Raw genomic sequence first — 22,259 nt, forward strand, 5'->3', positions numbered from 1 at the left:
GGTATCTGCTGTTAACAGCTCTGAAGACATGTCTGTACTATGTAATGGTATCTGCTGTTAACAGCCCTGAAGACATGTCTGTACTATGTAATGGTATCTGCTGTTAACAGCTCTGAAGACATGTCTGTACTATGTAATCGTATCTGCTGTTAACAGCCCTGAAGACATGTCTGTACTATGTAATGGTATCTGCTGTTAACAGCTCTGAAGACATATCTGTACTATGTAATGGTATCTGCTGTTAACAGCCCTGAAGACATATCTGTACTATGTAATGGTATCTGCTGTTAACAGCTCTGAAGACATGTCTGTACTATGTAATGGTATCTGCTGTTAACAGCTCTGAAGACATGTCTGTACTATGTAATCGTATCTGCTGTTAACAGCTCTGAAGACATATCTGTACTATGTAATGGTATCTGCTGTTAACAGCTCTGAAGACATGTCTGTACTATGTAATGGTATCTGCTGTTAACAGCTCTGAAGACATGTCTGTACTATGTAATCGTATCTGCTGTTAACAGCCCTGAAGACATGTCTGTACTATGTAATCGTATCTGCTGTTAACAGCTCTGAAGACATGTCTGTACTATGTAATGGTATCTGCTGTTAACAGCTCTGAAGACATGTCTGTACTATGTAATCGTATCTGCTGTTAACAGCTCTGAAGACATGTCTGTACTATGTAATGGTATCTGCTGTTAACAGCTCTGAAGACATGTCTGTACTATGTAATGGTATCTGCTGTTAACAGCCCTGAAGACATGTCTGTACTATGTAATGGTATCTGCTGTTAACAGCCCTGAAGACATGTCTGTACTATGTAATGGTATCTGCTGTTAACAGCCCTGAAGACATGTCTGTACTATGTAATGGTATCTGCTGTTAACAGCCCTGAAGACATGTCTGTACTATGTAATGGTATCTGCTGTTAACAGCCCTGAAGACATGTCTGTACTATGTAATCGTATCTGCTGTTAACAGCCCTGAAGACATGTCTGTACTATGTAATCGTATCTGCTGTTAACAGCCCTGAAGACATGTCTGTACTATGTAATCGTATCTGCTGTTAACAGCCCTGAAGACATGTCTGTACTATGTAATGGTATCTGCTGTTAACAGCTCTGAAGACATGTCTGTACTATGTAATCGTATCTGCTGTTAACAGCTCTGAAGACATATCTGTACTATGTAATCGTATCTGCTGTTAACAGCTCTGAAGACATGTCTGTACTATGTAATGGTATCTGCTGTTAACAGCCCTGAAGACATGTCTGTACTATGTAATCATATCTGCTGTTAACAGCCCTGAAGACATGTCTGTACTATGTAATGGTATCTGCTGTTAACAGCCCTGAAGACATGTCTGTACTATGTAATCATATCTGCTGTTAACAGCCCTGAAGACATGTCTGTACTATGTAATGGTATCTGCTGTTAACAGCCCTGAAGACATGTCTGTACTATGTAATCATATCTGCTGTTAACAGCCCTGAAGACATGTCTGTACTATGTAATGGTATCTGCTGTTAACAGCTCTGAAGACATATCTGTACTATGTAATCGTATCTGCTGTTAACAGCCCTGAAGACATGTCTGTACTATGTAATCGTATCTGCTGTTAACAGCCCTGAAGACATGTCTGTACTATGTAATCGTATCTGCTGTTAACAGCCCTGAAGACATGTCTGTACTATGTAATGGTATCTGCTGTTAACAGCTCTGAAGACATATCTGTACTATGTAATGGTATCTGCTGTTAACAGCCCTGAAGACATGTCTGTACTATGTAATCGTATCTGCTGTTAACAGCTCTGAAGACATGTCTGTACTATGTAATCATATCTGCTGTTAACAGCCCTGAAGACATGTCTGTACTATGTAATGGTATCTGCTGTTAACAGCTCTGAAGACATGTCTGTACTATGTAATGGTATCTGCTGTTAACAGCTCTGAAGACATGTCTGTACTATGTAATGGTATCTGCTGTTAACAGCCCTGAAGACATGTCTGTACTATGTAATCGTATCTGCTGTTAACAGCTCTGAAGACATGTCTGTACTATGTAATGGTATCTGCTGTTAACAGCCCTGAAGACATATCTGTACTATGTAATCGTATCTGCTGTTAACAGCCCTGAAGACATGTCTGTACTATGTAATCGTATCTGCTGTTAACAGCTCTGAAGACATGTCTGTACTATGTAATCGTATCTGCTGTTAACAGCTCTGAAGACATGTCTGTACTATGTAATGGTATCTGCTGTTAACAGCCCTGAAGACATGTCTGTACTATGTAATCGTATCTGCTGTTAACAGCCCTGAAGACATATCTGTACTATGTAATGGTATCTGCTGTTAACAGCCCTGAAGACATGTCTGTACTATGTAATGGTATCGGCTGTTAACAGCCCTGAAGACATGTCTGTACTATGTAATCGTATCTGCTGCTATGTGGTTTTGTTTTGTTTGGGTGACCCCATCTGTCTTTTCTTTTCTCTCTTTGTCTTTATCGTTAGGATCAAAATATATATATTTTTTAAACGCTATAAAATATAAAATGAATATGAAAAGTGCAGTAATCTACATAATCACACTAAACGTTAATTACATGTATACACTCGTATTACCATCAAGAGTCTGAATGCTGTTGGAATGAAAGGACCCCTGTGTGTTTATATGAGTTTATTCTGAAGAAGTATATTGCTACTGAGTTGAATAAATGTGTGATATATTAAACCCCAGCATCCCTGGTTTGTGAGAGCTACACGACCGCACGGATTATCCATCTATTAAACAATCAACCAAGATGCCTGCAAATGTAATGCTTGGCCAGGAGGATATGTGTATGTAATGTAATGCTTGGCCAGGAGGATATGTGTATGTAATGTAATGCTTGGCCAGGAGGATATGTGTATGTAATGTAATGCTTGGCCAGGAGGATATGTGTATGTAATGTAATGCTTGGCCAGGAGGATATGTGTATATAATGTAATGCTTGGCCAGGAGGATATGTGTATGTAATGTAATGCTTGGCCAGGAGGATATGTGTATGTAATGTAATGCTTGGCCAGGAGGATATGTGTATGTAATGTAATGCTTGGCCAGGAGGATATGTGTATGCCGTCCAATTGCATAGGATAAAGTCCATTCTACTTTATAAATGACCTCATTTATGAATCGCACACCGAAGGGGTGCCAAGCCACCTGTAGCCTATAGTGGAGGAACAGCATACCCCCTTATGGAAAAGACTGGTGGAGCATTAACACGTGACCCCTTTCATCTCTTTGACACAACAGTCGGTAATGGACTCTCTGGTCTCTTTGCCTACTGCCCAGTAGGTTTGTACAATGAATCACCTTGACGTTTCCCCAATAGATTGGAATGAATTAGATTTGATTCACCTCCATAACATGGCCTGTTTTCACTTGAAACCGTATTCTGTTTCAGCTCAGGTATGCGGTATCTATGGCGATCCCTACCAGATGTCCTGACTTACCTAAATCCCTCTTCCTGTCATTTATGTAAACCCATTTGTAAAATGATTGATAGATCCACATGTCTCGGCGGTATTTCCCCATAAACTACGTCTAGGACATTTGCTCTGAGAATAAGGTTTGCCGTGCATTGTGTTTCAATTATTCATCTAACCATTGCTTTATCTTTGGGATATTTGAGTCGTACATATTTTTGTTATACCATTTAGCTAGAGCCGGCTCTACGGGGCAAAGCTGGGCATGGAACCCTAAGATAGGTTTTTGTTACAAACAGTATTGAATTGACCGTGCCTGGTGTTGCCAATGCAACACCACTGGGCCTGCCAGTAGCAGACCGGGACAGAGACTCTATGAAGGTCTGATGAGGCAGAGGGGTGTAATAATGTAATATTTAGTAGTTAACTCACAGAGAGGGGAAAAAGGTTGTTCACTTTTGCAGACATCTACAGCCAGCTTCATTAAGTTTAATAATTATAGCTAGTTGGCTAAGCTCTGATCAGCTTGGATATTCTAAAATGTCTGGGCACTGCTAAGAGCAAAAAAAACACCATGTCGAGACCGATGCCGAGCCTCACCGGGCAGCCTGCTAGTCCGACCACCGAGGTTGAGGATCCTCGCAGCAAATGTAATGCGCGCCCATCCCCCACGCCACCGGCTGGGCAACAAGATGGGCAGGTAGCCTAGTGGTTAGAGCGTTGGACTAGTAAATGAAAGGTTGCAATGTCGAATCCCCGAGCTGAAAAGGTACAAATCTGCCGTTCTGCCCCTGAACAAGTTAACCCACTGTTCCCTGGTAGGCCGTCATTGTAAATAAGAATTTGTTTTTAACTGACTTGCCTAGTTAAATAAAGGTAAAATAACAAGATGAAGAAGAACCAGCAGTACGAGGGTAACATCACCTGAAACACCTGCACATCTGTTACCCCAGCCACTAGCACCAGCAGTACGAGGGTAACATCACCTGAAACACCTGCACATCTGTTACCCCAGCCACTAGCACCAGCAGTACGAGGGTAACATCACCTGAAACACCTGCACATCTGTTACCCCAGCCACTAGCACCAGCAGTACGAGGGTAACATCACCTGAAACACCTGCACATCTGTTACCCCAGCCACTAGCACCAGCAGTACGAGGGTAACATCACCTGAAACACCTGCACATCTGTTACCCCAGCCACTAGCACCAGCAGTACGAGGGTAACATCACCTGAAACACCTGCACATCTGTTACCCCAGCCACTAGCACCAGCAGTACGAGGGTAACATCACCTGAAACACCTGCACATCTGTTACCCCAGCCACTAGCACCAGCAGTACGAGGGTAACATCACCTGAAACACCTGCACATCTGTTACCCCAGCCACTAGCACCAGCAGTACGAGGGTAACATCACCTGAAACACCTGCACATCTGTTACCCCAGCCACTAGCACCAGCAGTACGAGGGTAACATCACCTGAAACACCTGCACATCTGTTACCCCAGCCACTAGCACCAGCAGTACGAGGGTAACATCACCTGAAACACCTGCACATCTGTTACCCCAGCCACTAGCACCAGCAGTACGAGGGTAACATCACCTGAAACACCTGCACATCTGTTACCCCAGCCACTAGCACCAGCAGTACGAGGGTAACATCACCTGAAACACCTGCACATCTGTTACCCCAGCCACTAGCACCAGCAGTACGAGGGTAACATCACCTGAAACACCTGCACATCTGTTACCCCAGCCACTAGCACCAGCAGTACGAGGGTAACATCACCTGAAACACCTGCACATCTGTTACCCCAGCCACTAGCACCAGCAGTACGAGGGTAACATCACCTGAAACACCTGCACATCTGTTACCCCAGCCACTAGCACCAGCAGTACGAGGGTAACATCACCTGAAACACCTGCACATCTGTTACCCCAGCCACTAGCACCAGCAGTACGAGGGTAACATCACCTGAAACACCTGCACATCTGTTACCCCAGCCACTAGCACCAGCAGTACGAGGGTAACATCACCTGAAACACCTGCACATCTGTTACCCCAGCCACTAGCACCAGCAGTACGAGGGTAACATCACCTGAAACACCTGCACATCTGTTACCCCAGCCACTAGCACCAGCAGTACGAGGGTAACATCACCTGAAACACCTGCACATCTGTTACCCCAGCCACTAGCACCAGCAGTACGAGGGTAACATCACCTGAAACACCTGCACATCTGTTACCCCAGCCACTAGCACCAGCAGTACGAGGGTAACATCACCTGAAACACCTGCACATCTGTTACCCCAGCCACTAGCACCAGCAGTACGAGGGTAACATCACCTGAAACACCTGCACATCTGTTACCCCAGCCACTAGCACCAGCAGTACGAGGGTAACATCACCTGAAACACCTGCACATCTGTTACCCCAGCCACTAGCACCAGCAGTACGAGGGTAACATCACCTGAAACACCTGCACATCTGTTACCCCAGCCACTAGCACCAGCAGTACGAGGGTAACATCACCTGAAACACCTGCACATCTGTTACCCCAGCAACTAGCACCAGCAGTACGAGGGTAACATCACCTGAAACACCTGCACATCTGTTACCCCAGCCACTAGCACCAGCAGTACGAGGGTAACATCACCTGAAACACCTGCACATCTGTTACCCCAGCCACTAGCACCAGCAGTACGAGGGTAACATCACCTGAAACACCTGCACATCTGTTACCCCAGCCACTAGCACCAGCAGTGTACGAGGGTAACATCACCTGAAACACCTGCACATCTGTTACCCCAGCCACTAGCACCAGCAGTGTACGAGGGTAACATCACCTGAAACACCTGCACATCTGTTACCCCAGCCACCTGACCACCTCGGTGATGAGGACCCAGTGTTACCCCAGCCACCTGACCACCTTGGTGATGAGGACCCAGTGTTACCCCAGCCACCTGACCTCCTCGGTGATGAGGGCGCAGTGTTACCCCAGCCACTAGCACCTGACCACCTCGGTGATGATGACCCAGTGTTACCCCAGCCACCTGACCTCCTCGGTGATGAGGACCCAGTGTTACCCCAGCCACCTGACCTCCTCGGTGATGAGGACCCAGTGTTACCCCAGCCACCTGACCTCCTCGGTGATGAGGACCCAGTGTTACCCCAGCTACCTGACCACCTCAGTGATGAGGACCCAGTGTTACCCCAGCCACTAGCACCTGACCCCCTCGGTGATGAGGACCCAGTGTTACCCCAGCTACCTGACCACCTCGGTGATGAGGACCCAGTGTTACCCCAGCTACCTGACCACCTCAGTGATGAGGACCCAGTGTTACCCCAGCTACCTGACCACCTCAGTGATGAGGACCCAGTGTTACCCCAGCCACCTGACCACCTTGGTGATGAGGACCCAGTGTTACCCCAGCTACCTGACCACCTCGGTGATGAGGACCCAGTGTTACCCCAGCCACCTGACCACCTCGGTGATGAGGAGCCAGTGTTACCCCAGCTACCTGACCTCCTCGGTGATGAGGACCCAGTGTTACCCCAGCTACCTGACCTCCTCGGTGATGAGGACCCAGTGTTACCCCAGCCACCTGACCTCCTCGGTGATGAGGAGACAGTGTTACCCCAGCTACCTGACCACCTCGGTGATGAGGACCCAGTGTTACCCCAGCTACCTGACCTCCTCGGTGATGAGGACCCAGTGTTACCCCAGCCACCTGACCTCCTCGGTGATGAGGAGACAGTGTTACCCCAGCCACCTGACCACCTCAGTGATGAGGAGCCAGTGTTACCCCAGCTACCTGACCACCTCGGTGATGAGGACCCAGTGTTACCCCAGCCACCTGACCACCTCGGTGATGAGACAGTGTTACCCCAGCCACCTGACCACCTCGGTGATGAGGACCCAGTGTTACCCCAGCCACCTGACCACCTCGGTGATGAGGACCCAGTGTTACCCCAGCCACCTGACCTCCTCGGTGATGAGGACCCAGCGCAGGTGTGTCTTGACACTCGAGTGGCATTTTCAGTGGGAGAAAAGCTGACCTTTTTGTAGCGTTGGCATGTGTCAAGGTTGGCATTTGATTGTGGTGCACTCTGTCATCTGAGGATGCGATAGAAAACATTTTCAATGTGTGTACAATTTCTTTAGGAAACCCACAGTAGCTACACAGTACACTAGGGAAAAACTGAACATACTTCTTAATTAGAGATGGACTGGCCACCTCTCCACGTTGTCAGGCATTTTGAAATCACATGAAAATACCACAGAGATGCTAGGTGAAATTCAACCTACTCTCGCATATGGCACAGATGTGAGACTTGAGGCCACAGGCTTATTGAAAGCAGTGACAGAGCCGAGCTTTGTATTGCAAACATGACTCACAAAATCCTGGGACTCCTCGATCCTCCTAACAAGTTACTGCAGTCAAAAGCTACTGATCTGCACACCCGTGTCGATCTTGTCCGCAGTACGTTTGGGTGCGTTGGAAAAACAGCGATGTGATGCTCAATTTGAAAAGCTTTGGAAGGCACGAGTACACCAGCTCCAAGCATTGACGGAGACTCATGATGTAATACTCTGCAAGAGTATGTAGTTGAATGCACAGTGGGTCAGCATGATGATGGAGGCGGGGGAGAGGGGGGGGGGGTGTAAACAATTGTTTTTCAGCACTTTGGATGCCGTGCTGCGGAAAATGTCCTCACGATTTAGCAAATTAAATAAGTCAACTGGTGAAAGAATCACAAGAGCCTAAACTGGATCGAACCAAAACGGGTCCAGTGGAAGCAGAGTTTATTGTGTTTGGTACATGACGGCACATGACGGTATGTGATGGTGTGTGATGGCACGTAATGGTACATAGTGGCACATAATGGCACAGTGGCACATAATGGAGCGTGTTGGTACATAATGACACACAACGACAAAAAATGGCACACGATGGAACGCAATGGTACATCATGGTGCATACTGGTACATTGTGGTGCATTGTGGTACATGGTGGAACATGATGGTACACGATGTCACATGATGATACACATCACAGTACACAATGCTACATTATGTAACAGTATGGCACATAACGGTACAATGGGGTACATGGTGGTACATTGTGGTACATGATGGTACATTCTCGCAAGGTGAAATCTAATCACAGCCAGCAAACAACAACTCGTTGTTCTTCAAAAAATAATTTGTCAGCAATATCGATTGTGCTTTTGGCACTGAAACATGGATTTTTACATTTCGGGCATCTACAGCAATGTGTGAGAATTCCTTCTCTACCCTGAAGAACGTAAATTCTGCATTTGACATCAATGAAAAACTGAATGGAGAGCTCATGCCTTTTTATGAACCCTTTATTCAAATATATTCAAAATCAGATTCCAAGAACACAGGATGAGATGTTACTATCCTTTGTGCACGCACTTCCAAGAGTTAATGAACAGTGAGCCTGGTGAAATTTAGGGAGCGCATCGTCAGTAGTGTACCTTTGGTTCCTAGGGTGTTTCGGCCTTTCACACTATACACCCTCCCCAAAGGCGGCCAGCGACAGGGTGATCAATCCTACGCTTGCGTCGCATTCCCAATTAGTCATAGGAGTTGCCTTGTTGATGATAGTCCCATGGGATGTTGGCTATGCATGGCAGGGGCGTCCTCCTCCCTGAGTCAAGCATTGTTGACCGCATACCTCCTGGCCCTCTCACTTCGGGGCCCAGCTGGGGTCTTTCCTCTTCATCCAGAGCCACTGACTGCTGCCTTCTGCCGCCTCCGATACAGCTTTGATTGCCGAACGCTGGCTCTGGCCCTTAATTCCAAGATCTCTAAGCAGTCTGGTTGTAGATGTTGCCACAAAACCTCTGCAGCCCACCTCCACTGGTCGGACTTCTGTGTTCCAGCCATGATGCCGTGCTTCGGCAGCTAGATCGGCATAGCGCAGATGCTTTCCCTCATAAGCCTCATCTACTGAACATAAAGCCAAACGTTTGTATCACAACTAAAGTTACATAAAAAAACTCTGAATTAAACATATAGGAGGATCTGTTTCTTTGTTAACCCGCTCAACACAGAATAGCCGCATGTGCAACACTCCCTCAAATGGTTTGGAGAAAAGGAAAAAGGAAATCTCGTCCGCAAAGAGAACTAGTGAACTAGTGTAGGCCGCAGCCATAGGGCAAAGCCAGATCAGGGCCAAAGGACAACTCAGTGTGCTAAGTGTTCTTCTGAAATAGGCATTGTTTTCACATCATGTTTCTTTAAACCTGTCTAAAATACATCATGGATTTATTGTGATGTGTAGACTATATTACATGGATTTATTGTGATGTGTAGACTATATTACATGGATTTATTGTGATGGTGTAGACTATATTACATGGATTTATTGTGATGGTGTAGACTATATTACATGGATTTATTGTGATGGTGTAGACTATATTACATGGATTCATTGTGATGGTGTAGACTATATTACATGGATTTATTGTGATGGTGTAGACTATATTACATGGATTTATTGTGATGGTGTAGGTAGACTATATTACATGGATTCATTGTGATGGTTTAGACTATATTACATGGATTTATTGTGATGGTGTAGGTAGACTATATTACATGGATTTATTGTGATGGTGTAGGTAGACTATATTACATGGATTTATTGTGATGGTGTAGACTATATTACATGGATTTATTGTGATGGTGTAGGTAGACTATATTACATGGATTTATTGTGATGGTGTAGACTATATTACATGGATTTATTGTGATGGTGTAGACTATATTACATGGATTTATTGTGATGGTGTAGACTATATTACATGAATTTATTGTGATGGTGTAGACTATATTACATGGATTTATTGTGATGGTGTAGACTATATTACATGGATTTATTATGATGGTGTAGACTATATTACATGGATGTATTGTGATGGTGTAGACTATATTACATGGATTTATTGTGATGGTGTAGACTATATTACATGGATTTATTGTGATGGTGTAGGTAGACTATATTACATGGATTTATTGTGATGGTGTAGACTATATTACATGGATTTATTGTGATGGTGTAGACTATATTACATGGATTTATTGTGATGGTGTAGACTATATTACATGGATTTATTGTGATGGTGTAGACTATATTACATGGATTTATTGTGATGGTGTAGACTATATTACATGGATGTATAGAAGAATTGCATGGATTTATTGTTATGTTCCAAAGGTCTGCATCAGTGGCTTGTAGGATGTGTGTGGAAGTCAGGAGATGCTAAATGTGTTTTTGTTAATTAACGGTCAATTACCACGAGACCAGCAGTTATTTGCTTGATAATCACCAGCTGACAACATTTCATGATCGCTACAGTCCTAGCTACAGTCCTAGCTACAGTCCTAGCTACTGTCCTAGCTACTGTCCTAGCTACTGTCCTAGCTACAGTCCTAGCTACTGACAATCTGTTCTTTATTTGACTCTTATTATTATCTATCCTGATGCCATGTTACTTTACCCTGCCTTTGTGTACATATCTACCTCAAATATCTTATTATTATCTATCCTGATGACTAGTCACTTTACTCTGCCTTCATGTACATATCTACCTGATCTGATCTGGTACTGGTACTCCCTGTATATAGCTCCACAATGATCTGGTACTCCCTGTATATAGCTCCACATTATTTTATTTACTTTTCTGCTCTTTTGCACACCAATATCTCTACCTGTACATGACCATCTGATCATTTATCACTCCAGTGTTAATCTGCAAAATTGTAATTATTAGCCTACCTCCTCATGCCTTTTGCACACAATGTATATAGACTCTCTTTTTTTCTACTGTGTTATTGACTTGTTAATTGTTTACTCCGTGTGTAACTCTGTGTTGTCTGTTCACACTGCTATGCTTTATCTTGGCCAGGTCGCAGTTGCAAATGAGAACTTGTTCTCAACTAGCCTACCTGGTTAAATAAAGGTGAAATAAAAAATGTATTGATTGAAAATGGATCTGGTACTGGTACTCCCTGTATATAGCTCCACAGTGATCTGGTACTTCCTGTATACAGCTCCACAGTGATCTGGTACTTCCTGTATATAGTTCCACAGTGATCAGGTACTTCCTGTATATAGCTCCACAGTGATCTGGTACTTCCTGTATATAGTTCCACAGTGATCAGGTACTTCCTGTATATAGCTCCACAGTGATCTGGTACTTCCTGTATATAGCTCCACATTGATAAGGTACTTCCTGTATATAGCTCTACATTGATCTGGTACTTCCTGTATATAACTCCACAGTGATCTGGTACTGGTACTTCCTGTATATAGCTCCACATTGATCAGGTACTTCCTGTACATAGCTCCACATTGATCTGGTACTTCCTGTATATATAACTCCACAGTGATCTGGTACTGGTACTTCCTGTATATAGCTCCACATTGATCAGGTACTTCCTGTACATAGCTCCACATTGATCTGGTACTTCCTGTATATAACTCCACAGTGATCTGGTACATCCTGTATATAGCTCCACATTGATCAGGTACTTCCTGTATATAGCTCCACATTGATCTGGTACTTCCTGTATATAGCTCCACATTGATCTGGTACTTCCTGTATATAACTCCACAGTGATCTGGTAATGGTACTTCCTGTATATAGCTCCACATTGATCTGGGACTTCCTGTATATAGCTCCACATTGATTGGCTACGTCCTGTATATAACTCCACAGTGATCTGGTACTTCCTGTATATAGCTCCACATTGATTGGGTACTTCCTGTATATAGCTCCACATTGATCGGGTACTTCCTGTATATAGCTCCACATTGATCGGGTACTTCCTGTATATAGCTCCACATTGATTGGGTACTTCCTGTATATAGCTCCACATTGATTGGGTACTTCCTGTATATAGCTCCACATTGATTGGGTACTTCCTGTATATAGCTCCACATTGATTGGGTACTTCCTGTATATAGCTCCACATTGATTGGGTACTTCCTGTATATAGCTCCACATTGATTGGGTACTTCCTGTATATAGCTCCACATTGATTGGGTACTTCCTGTATATAGCTCCACATTGATTGGGTACTTCCTGTATATAGCTCCACATTGATCGGGTACTTCCTGTATATAGCTCCACATTGATCAGGTACTTCCTGTATATAGCTCCACATTGATTGGGTACTTCCTGTATATAGCACCATTCTTGTGTATTTTATTTTATTCCTCTTGTGTTAGTTACTGTTTTATCATTGGGAAGGGCTCAAGTAAGCATTTCACAGTAAAGTCTACACCAGCTGTATTCGGCGCATGTGACAAATAAAATTGGATTTGATTTTGACTTACCAAAGACTCTTGATTGGTTAATTGGAATATATATACATCAATGATTTATACCCCTTGACTAATTCTACATTTTGTTGTGCTGCAGCCTGAATTCTCTCACCCATCTACACACAAAACTCCGCATTGGACTAGTAACCGAAAGGTTTCAAGTTCAAATCCCCGAGCTGACAAGGTACAAAATCTGTCGTTCTGCCCTTGAACAGGCAGTTAACCCCACTGTTCCTAGGCCGTCATTGAAAATAAGAATTTGTTCTTAACTGACTTGCCTAGTAAAATAAAGGTAAAATTTTAAAAATGTAAAAATGTCTAAAAAACATCATTCCACTTTGATATTGTAAGGTATTGTGTGTAGGCCAGTGACACAAAACATAATTTAAACCATATTCAATTCAGGCTGTAACACAACGAAATGTGGAAGAAGTCAAGGGGTGTGAATACTTGTGAAAGGCACTGTGTTTTAGTTATCAGTTTATGTAAAGATTCTCTCATTGAATTTAAGTTTTACGGTAAATTAAATCAATGTAAAGTCTCAAATAGCCTCCTGTCCTTTTGAATAGCCAACGACACACGTTTAATTCAATTAACACCTGCTTCAAATAAACGCTGGGTGTAAATGAATTGTTCACAAGGTTAACATGAATTACCATAAATTGTTTTTTGTTTTTACAAGGTTTAATGTTTGATTTGTTACATTAAATAATTCAGTAAAGACAGTAAATGTCAATCATCTGTTTTTATCACAAGTAGGAAACTGCTAGTCATTGACTGCTAACAGCTGAGAAACTGCTAGCCATTGACTGATAACAGCTGAGAAACTGCTAGCCATTGGCTGCTAACAGCTGAGAAACTGCTAGTCATTGGCTGCTAACAGCTGAGAAACTGCTAGCCATTGGCTGCTAACAGCTGAGAAACTGCTAGTCATTGGCTGCTAACAGCTGAGAAACTGCTAGCCATTGGCTGCTAACAGCTGAGAAACTGCTAGCCATTGGCTGCTAACAGCTGAGAAACTGCTAGCCATTGGCTGCTAACAGCTGAGAAACTGCTAGCCATTGGCTGCTAACGACTGAGAAACTCTCTCTCTCTCTCTCTCTCTCTCTCTCTCTCTCTCTCTCTCTGTCTCTCTCTCTCCCCCTGTCTCTCTCTCTCTCTCTCTCTCTTTGTCTCTCTCTCTCCCCCTGTCTCTCTCTCTCTCTCTCTCTCTCTCTCTCTCTCTCTCTCTCTCTCTCTCTCTCTCTCTCTCCCCCTGTCTCTCTCTCTCCCCCTGTCTCTCTCTCTCCCCCTGTCTCTCTCTCTCCCCCGTCTCTCTCTCTCCCCCTGTCTCTCTCTCTCCCCCGTCTCTCTCTCTCCCCCTGTCTCTCTCTCTCCCCCGTCTCTCTCTCTCTCTCTCTCTCTCTCTCTCTCCCCCTGTCTCTCTCTCTCCCCTGTCTCTCTCTCCCACTGTCTCTCTCTCTCTCTCCCCCTGTCTCTCTCTCTCTCTGTCTCTCTCTCTCTCTCTCTCTCTCCCTGTCTCTCTCTCTCTCTCTCCCTCCCTGTCTCTCTCTCTCTGTCTCTCTCTCTCTCTCTCTCTCCCTCTCTCTCTCTCTCTCTCCCTGTCTCTCTCTCTCCCTGTCTCTCTCTCTCCCTGTCTCTCTCTCTCTCTCTCTCTCTCCCTGTCTCTCTCTCTCTCTCTCTCTCCCTCTCTCTCTCCCTGTCTCTCTCTCTCTCTCTCCCTCTCTCTCGCTCCCTGTCTCTCTCTCTCCCTCTCTCTCGCTCCCTGTCTCTCTCTCTCCCTCTCTCTCTCTCTCTCTCCCTCTCTCTCTCTCCCTCTCTCTCTCTCCCTGTCTCTCTGTCTCTCTCCCCCTGTCTCTCTCTCTTTCTCTCCCCCTCATAATGACAGAGTTAAGATGGTGTCATGGCAGCGGAAGTCGTTCCCATTTTCCCTAACTGCTGAATCAATCCCAGCTGGGCCCTGTAATAGCCAGGGCTAATGAGTGTCTGACCCAGCTGCCTCCTAGCTAGCTGCCTCCCAGTCCCAGATCTCGCCTGCAGAGATAGAAGAGCTGTAGGAGAACAAGCACATTGAGATACACATTGACTGAGTGATACATTTATTAATTCATGTCTTGTCTGTTGTGCTGTGGCAATGGAGGCCAGGGTGTAGTGGTGCTACTTGGGTTTGGGTGTGATTGAACTGTCAATGGAGGAAGCAGCCCCTCAAGAGGCTGAAAATATTTGGCATGGGCACTCAGATCCTCAAAATGTTTTACAGCTGGTATGGCAACTGCCATACTGACTGCAAGCGTGAGATGCTACTCTACAGGACAGTTTTGCGAATTTATATAAAATAATGATAAAACTGAGATCACATTTACATAAGTATTCAGACCCTTTACTCAGTACTTTGTTGAAGCACCTTTGGTAACGATTACAGCCTCAAGTCTTCTTGGGTATGACGCTACAAGCTTGCCACATCTGTATTTGGGGAGTTTCTCCCATTCTTCTCTGCAGATCCTCTCAAGCCCTGTCAGGTTGGATGGGGAGCATTGCTGCACAGCTATTTTCAGGTCTCTCCAGAGATGTTTTAATCGGGTTGAAGTCTGGGTTCTGGCTGGGCCACTAGCACGGAACCCAGACCGGCTGCGTGCGTGCGCCATCGTGAATACATTTATTTTGTCCCCCTGCCTACACCAAACGCGATCACGACACGGAGATTAAAATATCAAAACAAGCTCTGAACCAATGACATTAATTTGGGGACAGGTCGAAAGCATTAAACATGTATGGCAATTTAGCTAGTTAGGTTGCACTTGCTAGCTAATTTGTCCTATTTAGCTAGCTTGCTGTTGCTAGCTAATTTGCTCATTTAATCTATTTTAGCCCTTGGCATCGCAGACGCTCGTCCAATTACATGGATTTCTAAATGTATTTTGTGACGCTCTCTTATGTAAAGGACATTCAGAGACTTGTCCCAAAGCCACTCCTGCATTGTCTTGGCTGTGCTCTTAGGGTGGTTGTCCTGCTGGAAGGTGAACCTTCGCCCCAGTCTGAGGTCCGGAGCAGGTTTTCATCGAGGATCTGTCTGTACTTTGCTCTGTTTGCTCATCTTTGCCTCGATCCTGACTAGTCTCCCAGTCCCTGCAGCTGAAATACATTCCCACAGTGTGATGCTGCCACCACCATGCTTCACCGTAGGGATGATGCCATGTTTCCTCCAGACGTGACGCTTGGAATTCAGGCCAAAGAGTTCAATCTTGGTTTCATCAGACCAGAGAATCTTGTTTCTCATGGTCAGAGAGACTTTAGGTGCCTTTTGGCAAACTCCAAGCGGGCTGTCATGTGCCTTTTACTGAGGAGTGGCTTCCGTCTGGCCACGCTACCATAAAGGTCTGATTGGTGGAGTGCTGCAGAGATGGTTGTCCTTCTGGAAGGTTCTCATCTCCACAGAGGAACTATAGAGCTCTGCCCCCTCCCTAACTAAGGCCTTCTCCCCCGTTTGCTCAGTTTGGCCTGGCTGCCAATCCTGTCTACGGACAATTTAACTGTATATGTGTGTGTGTGTGTGTGTGTGTGTGTGTGTGTGTGTGTGTGTGTGTGTGTGTGTGTGTGTGTGTGTGTGTGTGTGTGTGTGTGTGTGTGTGTGTGTGTGTGTGTGTGTTATACAGTTGAAGTCGGAAGTTTACATACACTTAGGTTGGAGTCATTAACTAGTTTTTCAACCACTCCACAAATTTCTTGTTAACAAATTATAGTTTTGGCAAGTCGGTTAGGACATCTACTTTGTGCATGACACAAGTAATTTTTCCAACAATTGTTTACAGGCAGATTATTTCACTTATAATTCACTGTATCACAATTCCAGTGGGTCAGAAGTTTACATACACTAAGTTGACTGTGCCTTTGAACAGCTTGGAAAATTCTGGGAAATGATGGCTTTAGAAGCTTCTGATAGGCTTATTGACATAAGTTGAGTCAATTGGAGGTGTACCTGTGGATGTATTTCAAGGCCTACCTTCAAACTCAGTGCCTCTTTGCTTGACATCATGAGAAAATTTTTAAAAATCAGCCAAGACCTCAGAAAAAACATTGTAGACCTTCACAAGTCTGGTTTATCCTTGGGAGCAATTTCCAAACGCCAGAAGGTACCACTTTCAAGGTACCACTTTCATCTGTACAAACAATAGCACGCAAGTATAAACACCATGGGACCACGCATCCGTTATATCGCTCAGGAAGGAGACGCGTTCTGTCTCCCAGAGACTAACATACTTGGTGCAAAAAGTGCAAATCAATCCCAGAACAACAGCAAAGGACCTTGTGAAGATGCTGGAGGAAACAGGTACAAAGGTATCTATATCCACAGTAAAACGAGTCCTATATTTACATAACCTGAAAGGCCGCTCAGTAAGGAAGAAGCCACTGCTCCAAAACCGCCATAAAAAAGCCAGACACAGTTTGCAACTGTGAAAAGTACAAAGATCGTACTTTTTGGAGAAATGGTCTGATGAAACAAAAATAGAACTGTTTGGCCATAATGACCATCGTTATGTTTGGAGGAAAAAGGGGGAGGCTTGCAAGCTGAAGAGCACCATCCCAACCGTGAAGCACGGGGGTGGCAGCATCATGTTGTGGGGGTGCTTAGCTGCAGGAGGGACTGGTGCACTTCACAAAATAGATGGCATCATGAGGTAGGAAAATGATGTGGATATATTGAAACAACATTTCAAGACATCAGTCAGGAAATTAAAGCTTGGTCGAAAAAGGGTCTTCCAAATGGACAATGACCCCAAGCATACTTCCAAAGTTGTGGCAAAATGGATTAGGACAACAAAGTCAAGGTATTGTTGTGGCCATCACAAATCCCTGACCTCAATCCTATAGAACATTTGCTGGCAGAACTGAAAAAACATGTGCGAGCAAGGAGGCCTACAAACCTGAGTGGAAGGCTACCCAAAACGTTTGACCCAAGTTAAACAATTTAAAGGCAATGCTACAAAATACTAATTGAGTGTATTTAAACTTATGTTTGTGATGAATGTGATGTGATGAGAGAATAAAGGCTGAAATAAATAATTCTCTCTACTATTCAATCTGACATTTCACATTCTTAAAATAAGGTGGTGATCCTAACTGACCTAAGACGGAATTTTTACGAGGATTAAATGTCAGGAATTGTGGAAAAACTGAGTTTAAATGCATTTGGCTAAGGTGTATGTAAACTGTGTGTGTGTGTGTGTGTGCGTGTGCATGCGTGTGTGTGTGTGTGTTAAGGATCCACATGATGCCTTTAAGGCAGAAAAATACAAAAGAGAGTTGACTGTAGGTTATTCATGTTAATTTTAGATACGTTTCAGATAAGGCTCCTCTCTCTTTCTTCAACCCCCCCCCCCCCCTCGCCCCGGTTTTCTCCTCTTTCCCTCTATTCCTTTCTCTTTCTAAAACACTGGAGCTAGATAAGGGATAAGCAGCATCTCCATGGCAACAGTGTCTTAATGAAAGCAGCAAGCATGACCCCAAGGCTGTGTCTCTGAATCAAGGACAACAGAATGGCGTGTGAACCCCAAGGCTGTGTCTCTGAGTCAAGGACAATAGAATGGCGTGTGAACCCCAAGGCTGTGTCTCTGAATCAAGGACAACAGAATGGTGTGTGAACCCCAAGGCTGTGTCTCTGAATCAAGGACAACAGAATGGCGTGTGAACCCCAAGGCTGTGTCTCTGAATCAAGGACAATAGAATGGCGTGTGAACCCCAAGGCTATGTCTCTGAGTCAAGGACAACAGAATGGCGTGTGAACCCCAAAGCTATGTCTCTGAGTCAAGGACAATAGAATGGCGTGTGAACCCCAAGGCTGTGTCTCTGAATCAAGGACAACAGAATGGTGTGTGAACCCCAAGGCTGTGTCTCTGAATCAAGGACAATAGAATGTCGTGTGAACACCAAGGCTGTGTCTCTGAATCAAGGACAATAGAATGGTGTGTGAACCCCAAGGCTATGTCTCTGAATCAAGGACAATAGAATGGCATGTGAACCCCAAGGCTATGTCTCTGAGTCAAGGACAATAGAATGCCGTGTGAACCCCAAGGCTATGTCTCTGAGTCAAGGACAACAGAATGGCGTGTGAACCCCAAAGCTATGTCTCTGAGTCAAGGACAATAGAATGGCGTGTGAACCCCAAGGCTGTGTCTCTGAATCAAGGACAACAGAATGGTGTGTGAACCCCAAGGCTATGTCTCTGAATCAAGGACAACAGAATGTTGTGTGACTCTTCAGTGATGTCAGAATTCTGTTGACTCTTTGGTCTTGCCTTCTCTCTAGAGTCAGACAGCAGAAAAGGATGGTGATAGACACTGGATCGGTCTGTTTAGCCACACCAGTCGTGGTCTGTTATTAGCTCTATTTTAAGCGGTCAGCTCCAATATGTCTGGTGGCCTTGACTTCACAGCCCTTGAAGTTAAGCAGAGGTAGCTATGGTTACCCTGAATGTGAAAAACATTCCCCTCTCCCCTGGTTCCCTGCCCAGTAATGAATCTTAACCTCTGACCCCCCCCCCCCCCCACACACACACGTGCAAGAACTGTCACATGATGATTTTCATCTAATGTCATGTCATTCCCATGACACCTCTGGCCTCATTCTGGAGAGTCCCAATCTTTCTGTTCTGTGAAGAGGGGTCATCACCAACATCCTGTATCCAGCTCTGTGCACTCCTATCTGGGGGTATGATCAGTGCACAGACAGCCTCTTCTCTCCAGGGTTCTGTGGATCCGTCAGAGTGATTCACCCTCAACCTGAAACACACCCGTCTGTTCATGTTCGATTTGGACTCTTGTCACCGTTTATCTTTTAAAAGCGATAACTCATCAGTGTTTCAAAGTGTTATGGGAGTGGATGAAATCGTTATCTCTGCAGCCTCCGTTGAACTGTGATCAAAGTACGTCCGTGTAGGGTACTAGTGCTCTCCGAACAGTCGCTCTTGTTCTCTGTAATCACCTTTTTTTGTGGGGGCGAAAACTACAGAAACGGTTTCAGGGATGAAGCTGGTGAAAACTCAAAGGACAGAGTTCCTGGAGAATATCAGTGTTCTGCAATGGATATGGAGCTTCCTCCTGTTAGGTCCGGTTTGTATTGGATTGATGGTGTACCTTCTGTTGACTTCTCTGTGGCCGCTGCCTGTTCTCTACCTCATCTGGCAGTTGACGGACTGGCACACACCTGAAAGAGGAGGCAGGAGAAGTTATTTTGTGAGAAACTGGAAAGTGTGGAAGTACGTTAGGGACTACTTCCCCATGAAGTTAGTGAAGACGGCGGAGTTGAACCCGAACGAGAACTACATCTTAGGGTGTCATCCTCATGGGGTGTTGAGTATCGGAGCCTTTGCCTCTTTTAGCACCGAGGCCTGTGGCTTTATGGACCTCTTTCCTGGGGTGCGCTCCTGTCTCTGCATCCTGGGGGGCCTCTTCAAGATCCCCCTCTACAGGGAATATGCCATGGCCACAGGTTGTTGTCCAGTCAGCAAGCCTAGTCTAAAGCACCTTCTGTCTAATAGTGGACAAGGCAATGCGGTGGTGATTGTGATAGGGGGCGCTGCTGAGTCGCTGTTGAGCCTGCCTGGGGTCAACACTGTGATTATGAAGCAGAGGAAAGGTTTCGTCCGGGTGGCCCTGGAGTTTGGGGCTAACCTGGTGCCCGTCTACTCGTATGGGGAGAACAATATTTTCCGCCAGGTGATCTTCTCAGAAGGCAGTGTGGGCTGGAGGTTCCAACAACTCTTTAAAAAGATCATGAGCTTTTCCCCATGTCTGTTTGTAGGTGAACACTGGTTCTGGATGCCTTACCACTGCCCGGTTACCACGGTAGTGGGTAGTCCTATCCCAGTGCCAAAGAGGCCTTTTCCCACTCAGGAGGAGGTGGACCACTATCATGGCCTCTATATGGAATCCCTGGTCAAGCTCTTCAATGAACACAAGGCCAGCTGTGGACTCTCAGACAGCCACGAGCTGCAGATCGTATAGACCAGCCGTTTAGACTGCTCCCACGAGGACAATGTGAATGATACCGTAGCCTATTGATCTCCACACGGAGACTACTTGAATAAACACATTCCCACTAGAGGATCTGATCCAGAGATGTCAACAATCATTGATCCTTGGGTTTACCCAAGCTGCCTGGCTACTAGCGTTTTACTGAAAACTAGGATCTCACGTCATTTGGTCAGATGCTGTTTACGTAGTCTGTCCATGAGATATTACTTTAAGAATGACTACAACTGAATAGTGCATGTGCTTAATATGTAGCAATAATTTAACCATCATTTAACCGTCATTTAACCATCATTTAACCATAATTTAACCATCATTTAACCATTATTAAACAGGTTCAAATTCAGCTCATTCTCCATTTCATAAAAAACAGTGATTGATTGTGTGACTTAGGGTTTACATAGAAACACTGGGCCGACATGTTGAGTACGATCAATTTTCTTAATTAAGAGTGTAAACACAGTCTGCCTCCCAGACCCAAAGATCAGCTAACTGAACCACACACACACACACACACACACACACACACACACACACACACACACACACACACACACACACACACACACACACACACACACACAAAGGCACTTCAATATTATAAAGAGGTGTTTGAGCTGCCTGTCCAAAAGGATGGACACTCTCAACATGATGATTTTCATCTAATGTCATGTCATCCCCATGACACCTCTGGCCTAATGACTGTCATTCTGGAGAGTCAGCACTGGACACCTGACCCGATCTTTCTGTTCTGTGAAGAGGGGTCATCACCAACATCCTGTATCCAGCTCTGTGCACTCCTATCTGGGGGTATGATCAGTGCACAGACAGCCTCTTCTCTCCAGGGTTCTGTGGATCCGTCAGAGTGATTCACCCTCAACCTGAAACACACCCGTCTGTTCATGTTCGATTTGGACTCTTATCACCGTTTATCTTTTAAAAGCGATAACTCATCAGTGTTTCAAAGTGTTATGGGAGTGGATGAAATCGTTATCTCTGCAGCCTCCGTTGAACTGTGATCAAAGTACGACAATGCAGGGTAAAATCGCACACGCAATTATTGAAATTTTAAATCATTGTTTGGTCTCACCATCGTTAATTTACTGTTAAACAGCTGTAGTTTTTGTCTTTGGCTGTTCTAGATTTCCTCTGAGGGTTTTGCTGCAAGTCTTGTTCTCCTCCAATAATTTCCAGTTATTTAAATGTCCTCTGTGTGTATGACTTAGATACCTTAGCCAACCAGTTTAAACCAGTTCCATTCATAGTAACAATTTGTGGCCTACAGATTACTCTAACCATTTACACAACACAGTAACACAATGCTGGAGAATTCATAAAACACTCCCAACACCTCAGTAATGCAACATGTGTTGTTTTTATATCCAATTTATTAGTCT

The 22,259-nt window shown here is 44.8% G+C and overlaps 1 protein-coding gene and 1 pseudogene across 1 annotated transcript in view; both read left to right on the forward strand.

Moving 5' to 3' along the window:
• The window catches only part of LOC116353656 (syntaxin-1A), a 180,839-nt gene that overhangs the window by 73,247 nt on the left and 85,333 nt on the right, over positions 1–22,259 (forward strand). The window lies entirely within an intron of this gene.
• On the forward strand, positions 19,457–20,937 carry LOC109876332 (diacylglycerol O-acyltransferase 2 pseudogene; annotated as a pseudogene).

Source organism: Oncorhynchus kisutch, linkage group LG15 (genome assembly GCF_002021735.2).
Source record: "Oncorhynchus kisutch isolate 150728-3 linkage group LG15, Okis_V2, whole genome shotgun sequence".
Lineage (NCBI taxonomy): Eukaryota > Metazoa > Chordata > Actinopteri > Salmoniformes > Salmonidae > Oncorhynchus > Oncorhynchus kisutch.